The following is a 15,588-nucleotide window of genomic DNA, read 5'->3' on the forward strand; positions in this document are numbered from 1 at the left end:
TCTGATGTCTCCCTCTGCCAGAGCTCTGTGGAATAACATCTAATGATACCCTGTCTTTGTTAAGTTTGTTGAAGTCAATGTTAAGACCAAATTTTAAGCACATTCTCTTGATTCACCCGAGAGGTTATTTTTTCTCAGATGGCAAGACTCCAGATCTGCAAAACTCAATTAAATAGGAATGAGAGTGCAAGGTACCAATGAAAACTAGGCATCTGCCATAATTTTTGTCAGGAATTGGACTGGCTGTGTGACTGCTGACAGAGATCTCTCTGTGTTTCCTTTTTTTCTTTCCTTTGGTATTCAAAGCAAGCACTACTTTTACTGAATGGAAAAAAATACAGCTGAATCACATGTCTTCAAAGTAGCTGCAGGAAAAGGCCTGAAAATGCATTAATATGACAGCGATCCTTCACAATAGTTTTTATGCATCCTGTAGAGATTCTGCCTGGCAGAAAGGCACTGTGGTGGGTTTTTCTTTCCTGTCTGGATTATTTTTCAACTGCTTTTATTTTGCTTAATTAAACCAAATTTTCTTGGCTCAAAAAATCATGAAGGAAACTGAAATCTTAAAAAATTATGATCTTTATTAATTGCCTTCAAAATTTGTCAATTCCTTGTAAATATTCAGGTCATCTGTATAACCATGGTGCTTTTTATCTCAATCCTCTTCCAAAAATAAAAAAAAGGCTTAAACTTCACAACATTCCTGTGAGGCAGGTAAATCTTTTCATAAAAGGATTATTTCACCCTTTACTGAGATACAGGCACCTCCAGGGTAAAATACTGTGGTTGTTTAACTGCCTGTAGCCACACAACACAAGAAGTGACGGGACAGGAAATTAAAACCATTGTATCCAATTTAATTTTAAGGAGAAAACTGATAGGCAGAATGTGAGGCTCACAGCTGGGATTTCACCAGAGCAGAGGAAATAATGCACCTTAGAGAAAAGTGGCACAGTATCTTTAGTGACTGCAAGTAGCAGACTCTTGGTTTTACACCTTATCTTGAAGACACAACCCTCTGCAGGTCATTGCTCCTTGCACCATCCTGCAATATTAATGTGAAAATTAGTTCTAGAGGGGGAAATGCAAGCTACCAAATTACCATTTTCCCTTCCCAAGGAATCTAGATATTCCTTAGAGGTTCACTGTACAAATATTGCCTGGACATCACTGATGAGTTATGACAGTATCACAGTGGAAGGCGGGTAGGATGCAGCAGAGGAGGACTGAAGGGTATATGGAAAAGTAACAGTGGCAATACTAGGGACAAAAATACATAGTTTAGTCAAGTTTGATTGAAGTGGAAGAAACGGGAAGGAAGATGAGGACAAGAAGTAAACTCTTGCTGCATTCAGGTTGTTCTTATCTTTTGAAAGTTACTGTGAAGAGTCTAGAGCAAAGTGGGTGTCAGTCTCTTTTCCCAAGTGACAGGTCATAGGATGAGAAGCAATGGCTTAAAGTTGCACCAGGTAAGGTTTAGATCAAATATTAGCAGAAATGTCTTCATTGAAAGAGTTGTCAGGCATTGGAACAGGCTGCCCTGGAAAGTAGTTAAGTCACCATCCCTGGAGGTATTTGAAAGATGGGTAGGTGTGATGCTTAGGGACATGGTTTAGTGGTGGACTTGGCAGTGTTAGGTTTATGGTTGGACTCAATGATCTTAAAGGTCTTTTCCAATCTAAGTGATTATATGATTCTAAGGTGTAGCTACAGAGCAATTATTCAGTGCGGCTAGAGAGAGAAATGACCATGGCTGTGAGAAACAACCTGTCTGATGAGGATGGCCAGCCTGGTGGCAATGGGGTGGGATGGGACAGGAGAGCAGAAACAACCAAAGAAATACTGACCCTATGACAGGTGTTTGGTTTCAGCAAAATCAGGGTTGCACTCAAGATGGGTTTTTTTGAGGATGCAGGATATTTTATTCTTATTTGTGTACTTGTATCCTTTTCTTCCACTGGATGTGCATGTGTCTTCTTTAGCTTTGAATTCTCTAGTCCTTCCATAAGCTGCTAAGGTAGTGTTTTAGACACATTAAAAGAAGGATGAAAGCCCTTTATGGAAAATCTGCTTTGTACCTTTACTTTATGAATAAGTTTGAAAGGAAACTGATTGTCTTTTTCTGTAAACGATTTGTCAGGAGCCACAACAGCTACTTTCAGAGCTGGAATGACCTCTTTTCCTGCACGCCTTATCCATAAATCGTGCATTTATTTCTGACTTCTCTGGGTAAACCCAGGCAATCTGCTATGCTGTTTATGGGTGGCCTTCATGCCTTCAACATCAAGTTACAGCTATTTCTAAGCCTCCACAGGACATTCTTCTTAGGTTAGGAGTCTTCAGGGCTGCAAGGAGCCATGGTGAGATGGTGTGTGTTGTATCACACGTGCAGCTTCTACACATTCCCAGCAAGAGGAAATGATTTTAAACAACATAGTTTGCCTGGCTTTGTATGGGCATAAAGCTGTAAAATATTCTGCAGTTTAAAGAGGACAACAGCACTGACAACTGTGGAGATTTCAAATAGATATTGATTTCTGAGTTACACAGAGAAGAGACAGTGTTATTTATTTCCTGATCAAAAGAAGTGAAAACTGAAATACCCATTGGGTGATGAAAATAAGGACCCCTGAGGATGCAGGCACAAAGACATTGACTAGGTCACCTCTGCTCTGAGGAGGAACATTCAGCTGGGAGCCACAGCAGCGGTGCCCACACCAACACTGTCAGATGCTCTAACCCAGGGCCAGTCCTGGAGCAACAGAAGGTGAGGGGGTCTAGATATGACCCCACTTCAGCGAAGCAAGCAGAGCTGGGAGAAGCAATGGCCAACTTGCCTTCCAGGGGTCAGCAGTGAAGGCCTTCACCTTGCCCAAGTGAGAAGCTGATGGAGACGTGCCAGAAGGGGAAGACAGGGAATGGTTTTGCCGGTCTCTGCAGAAGAAGGAACAGAGATGCGACCTTGAAGCACAGAGGATACCATGTTTAAAATGGTGGAGAGTCAAAGATGTGTGGCTTTCACAGGACTGCCAAAAGATGAAAGCTAAAGATGTTTAAAATTATATGTGTTATCTGTAATTCAATTTCAGAATTATATAATGGAAATTATTGATGATACAATAGATATGGAGAGGTATCCAGTTACTGGCAGGGTTAAAAAAAAACAAAACAAACTTAACTGTCGTTCCCTCTGTTTCATAAATGCCACCATTCTCTAACAGATAGAACACTTATTTTGAGTCTGTGATCTAGTGCTTGGAGGCAATACTTGAAATCCAGCAGCTGAGACAGTGAGAAAGGAATCAGTTTTCATGAGACACTTGAAATTATTTCAGTGGAACTTTGCAGAATAGACCAAAATGGTGTCTCTTACAGATTAGGCAAGTGATGCCTGGACCCACCATGAATCAAATATTTTCACAATTTCTTTGATGTATAGTCCCATCTGTTTCTCTGCTTAGCTACTCTGTGAGCTTCTTTATTGTCTACTCTGTCTGGTACTTTGTTTGTCTTCTCCTTAAAGAGAAAGAGAGAGGAAAATGTTCTGAGGACCAGTTACTTTATCCTCAAGGCAACACTGGAATGAAGACAAGGGACATCATTGTTGAAAGACAATAAAATGATGGGATGTGATGAGAAACGCACTCAGGAAATGCCAGCTAATACTCAAAATCCTGTCAAGATGTAGCACAGAGCATCTTGCATTTGTCACAACCAATCATCCTGAAATCATAATGGTACTTAAAAAACGAAGAGTTTATAGCAATATGTTGTTATGTGCTCACAGAAGAATGCAGAAAGAAGTACTGCAAAAGAAAAAGAAACTTCTGATTAATATAAATAAAAATTGTAGAAAGTTAAAATGTGACTGTGAATAACCTGAGATGTCATTTCGTACAAGTATCATTCACTTGAGATAACTAAGACTTCCTTCTAAAACAGGTCTTCTTCATGTTGACAAAATATTAACTTTTTTAGGAATTTTGTAGGTAACTTGTTGCTACTTCATTGTTCCCAGGTAAACACACACCCACTCAGGGAAGCCAAACAGGTGCCATTGTCATAAGGTGTAGTATGGAAGGAGGCTGTGACGTGGTAGCCTGGACCCTAAGGGAAAATGCTCAGCAAAGGCATACTCATTGTGTTCAGGACAGAACATCTTACATCTGTGCACAGACAACTAAGGGGTATTTTGGATAATTTCTGCATTGGAAATTCATCATCATCCCCTGTGTAAGGGATGAAGAGAAAAGCAGAAAGGTTTCAGTCCTGTGAAGGGCAGAGAGGGTCTCACCACCCTTTTGGTACAGCACAGAAGTAGCTAGCTGACACAATTAATAAATTTTCTATAAGGTGCAATTACTAGTGGCATTTCTGTGTTGTCTTCCTATTATTATTCAGAGCCACACTACCCAGCAGCTGCAGCTTCCAGAGAGTCCAGCTGAGGCTCGGCACTCTGATCTAATCTCACTGTACCTTCAGGCACCATTTTAGCCAGCTTCTCTCATTCTTTTATCTTAGCTAAGACAAAATACTGTCTTCAGAGTCTGGCTTTTCTGTTTTATGCGGGCAGGAATATGCAGGTAAACTTAGATTCACGAAGAGCTGCAAGACTAAGTCACAGGATCTGCACACAATGAAGTACCTGCTGTTCTGGCAGCCCCTCCTATGGGATGAAAAAGAAGAGGGGCTGGTTTCAGTCAGACTTTGCAGCTCTGTGGTAGAGTAGAGGGCGACACAGGGGCAATCTGCAGGCTCCCATCTCTATCCTCTCCCCCAGTCAACATTTTGCCTGCTGACAGATCCTCTCCCATGTCCCTTCCCTGCTCCTCTGTTCACACAGCTGCTTGATGGAGCTCACCTGCCAACGCCTCACATTTTTACCTCTGAGCTAAGAGGCACTAATGCCATTTGCACAACTTTGCTTATTTTTACAGTATTTTTGTCTTACTACGTTTTATTCATATTTACTCACTTCTTTGCTCTTACTCACTTACTATGTACTGTTCTTGCTCTTCTCCCTGTTTAGGACTAAAGTGAATTTCGGGCAGACACCTCAGTAGTGGCCCTTGTAACAAGATTTTGCACTACATCTGAACAAATGCAGTCACCTGCCAAATCCCTGAGACTTTCTTCAGTAGTCCAATACACCTTATTTCCATGGTTTCACAGAATGACTGACCACAAGCCAAGATCTCTCCTGACTATCAACATAATTGGAGACATGCTGCAAACCCACCCCTATCTTTTGCTGAGCCACAAACACACTCTCACAGGTTGGCCTACTAGTAGTGGTGGGTGGAATAAGTTGTTTCATTTGTAACATTGAACATCTTGCCCCTTGATTTCTTGGAGGTCTTTCCTGATGGCTGTTTTTGCAGTGTGCTCTGGTGAACAGGTAGCATTTCTATAAGGGCATATGGTGATAGACACTTTCCTACCACTCATTAGTTCTTTAAAGAGTTTGGCAGCAATTCCATATATGCTCTAGTGTTTTCATTCACTTTTTCCTCTGTTTCTCCTTGAGTAATTTCACTTCCATACAGTCTTTCACTAGCAGCTCATCTAGCATCAGCTGATACACAGTAGTACAGTATTTCCTTTTTCAAGAACTTGTTGCTGTACATAACAGGAATCCTTTCATCACACAGCATTTTCTTTCATCTTTGTCAGTCACTGATTCCAGTCCAGTGACCTTTCTACTTCCCTTTACAGTGAGTCTATTTACAATCATAAACCTTTTCCTGCTTTCATCTCACTTGTCTCATCCGTTTCCAGTCTATCCCCTTGCAAGGACAGCGTCATGTCACACCTCATCACTGAGATGTTACCTCTTTATTTGGAACTGGTCTTGTATCTCTTCTTTCTTTTCCTTTGACCCCTACACAGTGGTACCTACAGTAGGATCACTGGGAAATTCAGAATTTGGGCGCTTCTCCCAGTGGAAGAGAGCACAAAGTTAGGACAAGCGAAGCTCAGCCAACATCATGCTACAGCTGCAGATTATTACTACAGTATTTGATCCAGTGAGATTCTTTAAAATTACTTTGCAATGCCCTCTTGAACATGGAAGTTCATTTTTATGTAAGTGCTAAATATAACTGTGACTTCTTACTTCGTCTTTCAGTCATAAGCTGTATGTCATACATTCTTGTGTGGCAAAATGGAGATTTCTGATTGAAGAGCAGCTCAGCACGTTGTGCCCGTAATTAACACGGAAGACAACTCAAATCGTGGATCAGAAATGCTCGAATGCCTTCAAACACAGGGATGTTCTGACAGCTGGATATCCAGTGGGAATTTTGGATAAGAAATAGATACAAATGGAGTAATATTTCTTCAGGCCTTTGCTAATGAGGACAATGGATGAGTGACACGGGCAGAATATAACTCAGCCAAATGGTACACAGGTCTTTTATTTATAAGTGTGCTTATTGGTAGCAGTAAAACTTGAAGGGAACACTGCCAGCAAAGCTACCCAGTGAATATTAATCTATTGATCTATTATTCTTCTTCTAGAAGAGGCCAAATGCTACATAAATTTGATTTGCTTCTCCACCACACTAATTTTTGCCATATTCAGACTGTTTGTCATGGCATCCATTTATTTTGGCATCTACTAGGGCATCTCAGTCTAAGAGAGTGATGAAGGCCCCAAGACAGAAATCCAGAAGCTTGGGACATCCAGGTGTTGGTTTGCCGCACAGTCAAAGTTGACATCTAGAGTAGGTGTATAACTATAGTCCTCTTTCACTTAAATCTTTGTGTTAAACACTGAATGGAAAATTATTTTCCCTGGAATTAGAAAGGCAAAGGTATACCTGAAGCCTTTGTGCATTACAGTATTAATTTATTTTTAATTGGGTGGCTGAGGTGGGCTTCTCAGCAGAATAGATTGCTGTCCCTGGGAGCTTATAAAAATGCTGCTTGTTTACATCAAACAGCACATGAAAAATGCCACTGCCAAAAGCACCTCAGCGGTGTTTGAAAATAACTTCTTCTCTGACAGTAAATGTTCCTGGTTCATTCCCTATATACATGTGGTTATATGTACATGCCTGTATCTGAGCAAGGGCTTTACATTATCACTCACCTGGTGACTGCTTAACATTCATATTGGCGAAAAAGCAGGTTAGGATTTTAGTGTCTGGGTGATGTATCTGGAAGGAAAGCCAGGCAAATAGTTGAATAGATATCAGTATTTGAAATCTACAATTAATGATTCCAGCAAGTTAAAGGCACAAGAAATGAGTTTAATTCTTTCTCACTTTAGGATGTAATCTACGTTGTCTCCCCTTCTTCTGTCAATGGAGAAAGATGGCGTCTTCAAAACACAGTATGCTCTGACTCAAGCAGGTGCCTATCTGGTGCCAGGAAGCTAAATCAAATGTTGAAGTGCTCTAGAGCTTCATGTCTATGTAGGCGAGATTAATTGCCTTCTGGAGTTTCCAACCCTGATCCTTTGACTGTGAAGACTAGACAGCTACCTAAGTCCACAGGCCAAATTTTTGGTGGTTACACTGAGGTGTGATGAATCCCAGTCAGAAATTATAACCATGAAAATACTACCCAAACTATATCTGTGTTGTATGTTTGGCTCTCTGTACTCATACCTCTATTTAAGAGTGAGGGGGCAGCTGAACCATCCCTCAGAGGGTAAATGCTCCTGGTTCATGCCCAAAGTGCATAGGGGGATGTGAAGAATAGGAAGCATTTTGATTTGTTTCACAAGCTCAGCAAAACATTTGGAAATTTGATCCGTAGCAGCATCTGTTGGCATAATGATACAATAGGTTAGTTGTTTTCAACAAGTACAAAACACAGTTTAACCTTGAGCTACTAGTAGCTTTGTGTTGAATGAACTAGAGTTTGTTTTTCTATTGATGTTAGAGTATATTCAAGCCCTTATATTTTCCAACTTGTAATTCACTTGCATAACCAAACTTCTGCTTCAGTTATTGCTGTGATAATGAATTGTTTAATATTTGTGAATCTCTGTACATGCTGAATATTAAACATATGAACAGCTCAGAGTTGAGAGTGAAGCACTGTTCATTATATAATTCGTATTTAATGTCTGTTAAAGTACTATGGTATCACAGACATAAATACACTGAAAACTCAGTTGTGGCTGCAGATACATCCTGAAGGCTATATTTTTCAGCAAATTACTTCTGCAGAGGATTCCATATTTTCCATAAACAGGTAAATAAATAAAATTCAGATGGTACTATAGTTAATCCAAAGTGTAGATACAATTTTGTTCCTAACACATTTTCCCAGTCAGCAGGGTTCCAGGAGGATGCCCAGCCTTCCTTTGGTGAGAAGGCACCAGACACGATGTGGGATATGAAAGATTCCCTTTGGGGCTTCCAGAGTGGTCCACGCAGTGTCATGAGGAGACTGAAATATTTACTACAGAAACTACAGCAGCTGCGTGGAGCAAATAGTGTAAAATCAAACTTGGTCATGAATCTTATGTTTCACAGCACCTTAGGAAAAGATGATGTAATTTGTCCACACATGGACTACTATGTAATGAAGACGTCTGCAGACACACGGTTTCAGTTATCAGTCGTCTTACATAGCTGAACATGCTTATACCTGCCAGACATAGCTGGTCACATACCTGCAGGAATACAAGATGTGACTCTGAAAGCACTTAAATGTGTGCATAATTTAAAGGGTGCTAATAGTACCAGTGATGCATGGTGCTGCTTCAGTGAACAGAATTAAAGCAGGTGCTTAAAGGCCCTAGATTAAATAGAGATTTAAAAAACCTATCTCTTCACACATAGTTGTACTAAAGAATTGCATGTTCTGAGTGAGTCTGCATCCCAGCATTGCCCACAGGATCACAACAAGCCCCACAGGGACAGTGAGCAACTTTTAGCTAGAAATCTTCAAAACCAAAGTGCTGCTATCAGTCTGCCTTCTCAGACAGATAATCACTAATTTTAAAAGAATTATTTTCCAGTTCTGTAAATTGATTGATATGGTGTTGGGTGTTGGTTCTGGTTAGGTTGCTTTGCTTTTTTTTTTTTTTTTGAAAGCTGTTTTATTTTCATAGTGCTCTCCTCTGCCCACATATTTCTTTTTTTTTTCTTTGCAAGAGTGACTTTTGGGATGAGGCCTGAATCCTGCTGTAGTGGATCTTCTCTTATACACTTTGCATTAGCAATTTCCTGCTTCACTGCTTCTCCACTATGATACAAGCTTTAAGATTTAGTGATCCTGTAGCAGAGTTGAATAACAGCACTTCCATTTCCTTTTACAAAAATTGGCATCTCTCTTGCCTTCGGAGAGCCTTAGTCACCCAGAAGCACTTAAACAAAAATTGCAACAGAGAAAGGAAAACCTGGCATCAGACTTTTTAACAGTGGCTCCTAGGCATCTTTATTTTTAGGAATATAACGGAAAACAAGTTGATGTTTTTGTGTTCAATGGGATTTTTTTTCAGCCATAGTAGTTCAGCAAAAATAACTGTGTTTTGTTTTGCTTTGTTTCCCTTTCTCTGCTGGGTAGGCGTCATCTGCTTTTTGCAATGCTCTGCTACTAGGGAAGGCATGGAGGAGAGTAGTGGTGCCCTTCATCTTTCCTGTTCTCTTCTGATGATTCATTGCAGTTGTGTATTTTTGCCTTTTACTTTAGGTTTAAAGCATGGGGAAGATTTTCATAACCCCTGGAGACTGCTGGTTCAACAGAAGCTTTCTGAGCCAGGCAGCTGCTGTCGGAGGCTTGTCCTTCTGAGGACTGGACTCAGTGATTCACATGGCTTCTTCTGGTCAGGTAAAAGATCTGTTTAGCTCAAAAGTCTGCCTCTGACAGTAAATACTGAAGGAAAGTGCATAAGAACAAAGTTTTTCTGCCTCACATAACCAAGAATTTACACACTGACTGACCTAGGAGAGTATGGCTCAGCTATTTTCACTATTTAATAGCACCTGATGGCTCTATCTTCCATAAAATTGACTCTTTTTCAGTCCTTTCAGATGTGCAACATGCACACTCTTTGGTCTGGAGCTCCAGAATTCACTTATATCTTGACCTTCACTTGCCTTTAAAAATACTAGCCTCTCAGTTCACCAGGTGAACATTTCTACTTGTATTGAGAGGAGGAGTGCAAAATTGTGGTTTACTTACCTTCTCCACAGCCTTTTGTTCCTTTGCCATTGGTTTTACTAGCAGAGGAGGTGGTTTGCAGAGTCTTTGCTCATGTAGAAGCTGTAACACAGTGGTGATCGCTCTTATCTTTCCCTGCAGCCTTCCTACTCCTGTTAAAGCCATTTGCAGATGCAGTGAGCAGACCTGTGCAAAGTCAACAGTGGGGACATAGTAACCATTTGTGAGTGATGTACTCATGTTTTCTGACTTGTTTGTTCTCTATTTTTTAAAAAAAGACCTAAGACCTATTTGTCTGTATAATCTTTGCTGATAGTTTCACAGAACTTTTCACTCTCTTCTTCCCTGAGTGGAAATAGCTAGTTTAAGGCATGTGTTTAAAGAAGGGTCTACCTTTTAATTTACTGACACTGAACTTTACATTTTATTACCATTTTACATGCAATACCCTTTGTAAATGAGATCCCTTTGCAATTCTTCACCGCCATCTTAATTTTTCCTACCCTGAATAGTTCTGTATCATCATGATGTGCAAATCTTGACACATCACTATGATGATCCTCCCAGACCGTTTGCAAATATGTTGAGCATTAAAAATACCTGCACAGATCCCTATAAACCCATTGTGAAAATTTTGAAATTCATAGCAGGACCTTCGCCTTCTCCAGGCAAGTTTAGTGTTTTTAAAGTCCTTACAGAGAGATTTTGACAAAACTTGTTTAGAAATCCACATACTCCTGCACTGCAGTATCCTTGTTAACATATTAATTGACTCTTCAAAGAAATGTAGTAGATTTATGAAGCATGACTTACTTCCACAAAAGTCTTAGTGACCCTTCTCCAACATATCATGTTTATTTCTGCACCTATAGATTCTGGTTTTTAATATAGTTTCTTCCAATTTGCCCGTGACGGAAAACAGATTTCCTAGGTTCGTGTCAACAACTATTTAAATAAATTGGCATCACACTTAACATCTCTGGCACTGAGGCCAGTGTATATTTTTAAGTTAGGAAATGGAATTGGCTCTTCAGCAGTTTCACACATTAATTCCTTTAGGAGTCCCGAGTGAACATTATTTAGTCCTAGAACTGAGTTGTTACAACTTATTTTATAATTTGTTCTGAAATCTTTGTTCTAACATTTCACTTCGAGACAGATCATCACATACTTTCTCCATATAAAGCTCTCTGGTGCCTGAGCCTCCCTCAGATCCTACACCATGAACAGTAGTGGAAAAATTCATTAAACATTTTCAGCCTTATCTTCCAGAAGCACTCCTTTTACATCTTGATCATATATCTACCTGACTAACTAGGTGGCAGGCTTCCTACTTCTGAGGTGTTTAAAAAGAGATTTTATGAAACATTTTTATGCTTTCAGCAAATTTCTGCTGAAAATATTTGGGGCTTCCTTGTGGTTTTCTTCAAACATGCCAGTTTTTAAAATTTTCTTCTCTTTTCTGCACTTGGATGAAACTTTTTTGTACTTTTTACTTTAAAAATCTTTCTTCACCCTGTTTACTATAACTGACTTGTGATTTGCTTACTTTTAAAGTTTTTTAGTAGTTGTTACTGGCTTACTAAGAGCCTCTAACATGACATTGTAAAACAATTTCCATATTTACACTTTTGCTTGTTACATTTATGTTCCTCTTCACTAGCCATCTCTTTTTTAGGTAGTTCCCTTTTTGAAATCAAACACCACTCATATTAGTTTTTTCAACTCTTTTGCTACTATGGGCTTAGTCACTGTGCATGTAACATAAGTATATATTACAGGCCTTTTGTAAACCTCTCTGAAGCAGGGCTCTGTTGGGAGCTGAGTCAAGAATGGCTTTTTCTTGTGTGAGCTCTTCAAGGGTCTTACTTGATTTATCCACCGGTATCTTGCAGCAGAAGGAGGGAATGTCTGAAGTGAATGGAAATTCAGGAGCAGAAGTCCTTCCCCAGGGTACTTAGTCTAATGAGGAGAGAGTTGTCATCAAATGCCACAAATTTGTTCATTACAACTCCTTACTAAGGAAGAGTCCTTGGTTTTTATTTCCCTAGCTGTGGCTGTGAGCAAAGAACAGACCTTCCCAGTTAGTCTTCAAGTGCATTGTGCTTTCAGGTCTTGTGCTTATCAAGAGTGTCCCAGAGCTTTGTATGCTCCAGCACCCAGCCCATCTCAGGATACTTTGCAACCAGGCACTTAGCAGTTTGCTTTCAGCTGTCAGTTCTGGAGCTGGACCTCATGTTGTGGACATGAGTATCTGCTGCCTGTGAAAGGGCTGGGAAAGTACAGATACTCTGGGTGTTTGGTCACCTTGGCATGTCATCACGGAGGTGAGGTAGCTCTGCATTCCATATAGTCCTTTCTTAATGAGAATGTGAGAGTCCTCTGAGAGACTTCAAATAGCATGACAGTCAGATACCCTATGCAGTGAGAGGCTCAGGTGCCTTGCCAGAGCTGTGGACTTGGTGAAGAAAAATGCCATTTGTTTGGGTAGATAAGTATAAGCCTACAAAGTATTGGAAAGAGCATGTGCTTCTTCTCAAACACTGTCTTTCCTTGAGTTTTATTTTAAAAGTTCTCTATAACTGTTTAGATGGATCAGTGGATTGGTTCACGTTTGGTTTTGCTTTTCTTCTTGTATAGATTTTAGTTATTCCAAAGAGTTAAAAAATTAACCTTTTTGCCTTTGCTGTTTTCTCAACCATGCTTTTAAGTGTATTCTTCCTCTGACTCTGAGCACGGTACTGTATTGCAGAGTACACTCTAACACCCTGCCTAAAAGACTACATTTTTTCTCTTCTGCTTCTCCCTTTGATTGATAATGTCGTGGTCCACATATCCTCTTTGATGTCTTGTCTAGATGCTTTCAGAAGTCCAGCACTATTACATGTGGCATACTGTCCAGTTTTCCATGGCATCAAAAAATGGATTATTTGTGTGCCAAACAATTGTATCTTTCTGTAGTATATCTTCTTCCCAATGTAAACTAGGTTCCCTGTCCTCTGACTGATAGCCTTGGTACAAAAGAATATATAGACATCCTATGATTCAGGGAACCCATTTAGTGGAGATGTTCATGCCTCTTCACATGGGTACTGCCCTGCCATAATTAGCACAGGTGCTGTTAGCCTGCAGCTGAGACTGGACTGTAATGCCTCTGTGGGTATTGGTAGAGCTCTTCTGTCTCCCCAGGTTCCTTCATTTGTCACATTTATCAGGGCCAGGATCTCGGTTGCTGTGAGTACACCCCATCTGCTCAGAGGGCAGATAATTGTACAGATGATACCTGTGCATTAAGTGAATCAAGTAGCTTCCGCTCTCCTCCCGGTCTCATTAGATAGTTTGCTCCAAGCTTCCTCAAAGGAGATAGTTAATTAAGGGTAATTAATCTACCATTGCAGTGCTCAGCACTCAAATGGAAAACAAACAGCTACCTATTTGTCATTCTCTCAGACCAGCTTTATACTGGATCCAGTTAAACCTTGTTAAATCTGTGGATTTAATTTGAATGAGGAGCTTAAACTACCATGCTTCAGGATTTACTAAATTTTATCCTTATTCATCTTGAGACTGTCCTCCAGATCTGTAAAGACAAAGTGAGATCTGCAAGCCTCAATTTACCTGGGGAGCTGCAGTGATGATGGCCATCTTACTAGATTTAAACACCATAGCTGTTTAAATCAGGCCTCTGTCAGCATCTGATAGTCTCCTTAAATCTATGTGTGGACATAAAACCATGGACACATATTATGTCCTCAAGAGGAAGATGAATCTTCTGAAAATGTGCTTCTTACAATTATGTTTTATGATCCTATTACCTTATGAGTGGTACACTACCTAAGCTCAGCACCTTTGAAAATGGCATAACATATACTATCAACAGATGACGTGAAACAACAGATTTATCAGCACGGATCTGTAAGGAGTATAGGCTGAAAAGTAAAAGATAGATCTGTCAGTAGGGTACATGGTTGATTCTCCAAGACAGGAATCTCAACCTAAGGCCTGCCGTGTAACACTTGACTGGCACTGCGTGATCATCTGAGACATAATTATCCAGGAGTGATTTTGATCTTATGAGTCAATTCTGCTTTAGCAACCTGGAGATTATTTTCATACACTTGTCATTTGTGTGTTTCATGGATTTTCAGACTCATGCAAAACAAGCCATTTGATTCCCATTAGTTTGATTTTTTATGGCCTCCAAATATCTTTGGCATCATTGCAAGTCTTGTATAGCTGAGATTGGCAGTTTCACACTAGGATGTGAAGTGAGCCAGGCTGGGGAACAGGGCTGTCCCATCCATGAATCACAGTTCATGGCACCACCCTAAATGTGAGCTGGTCTGCAGTTGTTGCTGGTGTAACCGCCATTGACATCGACATCCCTTTGCTTCGTACAGTTTTTCTTCTCAAAGATATGCCCTTCCTGTTCAAAATGGTTATGTCCTCTGGGTTATGTGTCAAATAAATAGTTCCATTTTATTTCTGGAAGATGTTTATCTCTTCACTTCCAGCTTTAAGAAGTCCACTTATCAGCTGGTGAAAAGTGCTTACCACTAAGGTACTATGTATTGCAAGGTGTTGTAGCAATGTGGAAGGGCTCTCCTCAGGAACCATGATCCCATTGCTGTGAGTGTGGTGTGATAATACAGTCTCAGATTGCAGCAGGGGAAATCCTGGTAGGTTTAGGAAAGAAAAGCTTCACAGTGAGTGTGGTCAGTCATTGGAATATGTGCCTGCTTGTGGTGATGCACTCTGTCGCATTGTAAAATAAGGAAAATTAATTAAATTAAACCAATAAGTATAGCCTTGCTGTTAAATTACACGGTGTAAACATGGAGAAATGGTAATGTACTTCTGACATGGCTTGTTGCAAAGCACTCCTGGAAGTCTTTCTGTGATAGGCTTTGGGGCACAGCCTTTGAGTAACACCCAAATACTGGTGCTAGGTGTGGTGGGTGCAACTCTGTACCAGCAAAGGCTGGCAGTTTGTTGTGGCAAGGACAGAAGGTTGTTCGATACATAAGATGAAAATCTCTCTTCCTGCTCTCAGTTTGTTATATGGACTGCGCATGGATAATTTGCTGCCCAGGCTTGGTGAATGTGAAGTTTAATGTTGGATGTATTTTGCAGTATTATACTGAGCCACAAGGTGGCACTGGAAGATTGTAATAATCCAGTACAATTATGCCGCCTCCCCCGCCTCCAATAAATCTTTTCCAGACAAAGCATGAATTTTTACATTAAATGATGTAAACCATGGGAATTGGTTATTTCTCTTTCTTCTGGTTTTTGCCTTCACTTCCCAGCAATTTTTAGTAAAATTTTCTCAAGAGTAAAATGGAAATGCATTTGTGTGCAGTGTAGGTATTGCAACGGCACAAAAAAGTAACTTGACAAAGGGACACTCCTTTGTTTTTAAACATGTATTCATTAATGATGGTGATCCTGACAGCTGGCTCT

Source organism: Columba livia, chromosome 2 (genome assembly GCF_036013475.1).
Source record: "Columba livia isolate bColLiv1 breed racing homer chromosome 2, bColLiv1.pat.W.v2, whole genome shotgun sequence".
NCBI classification, from domain to species: domain Eukaryota; kingdom Metazoa; phylum Chordata; class Aves; order Columbiformes; family Columbidae; genus Columba; species Columba livia.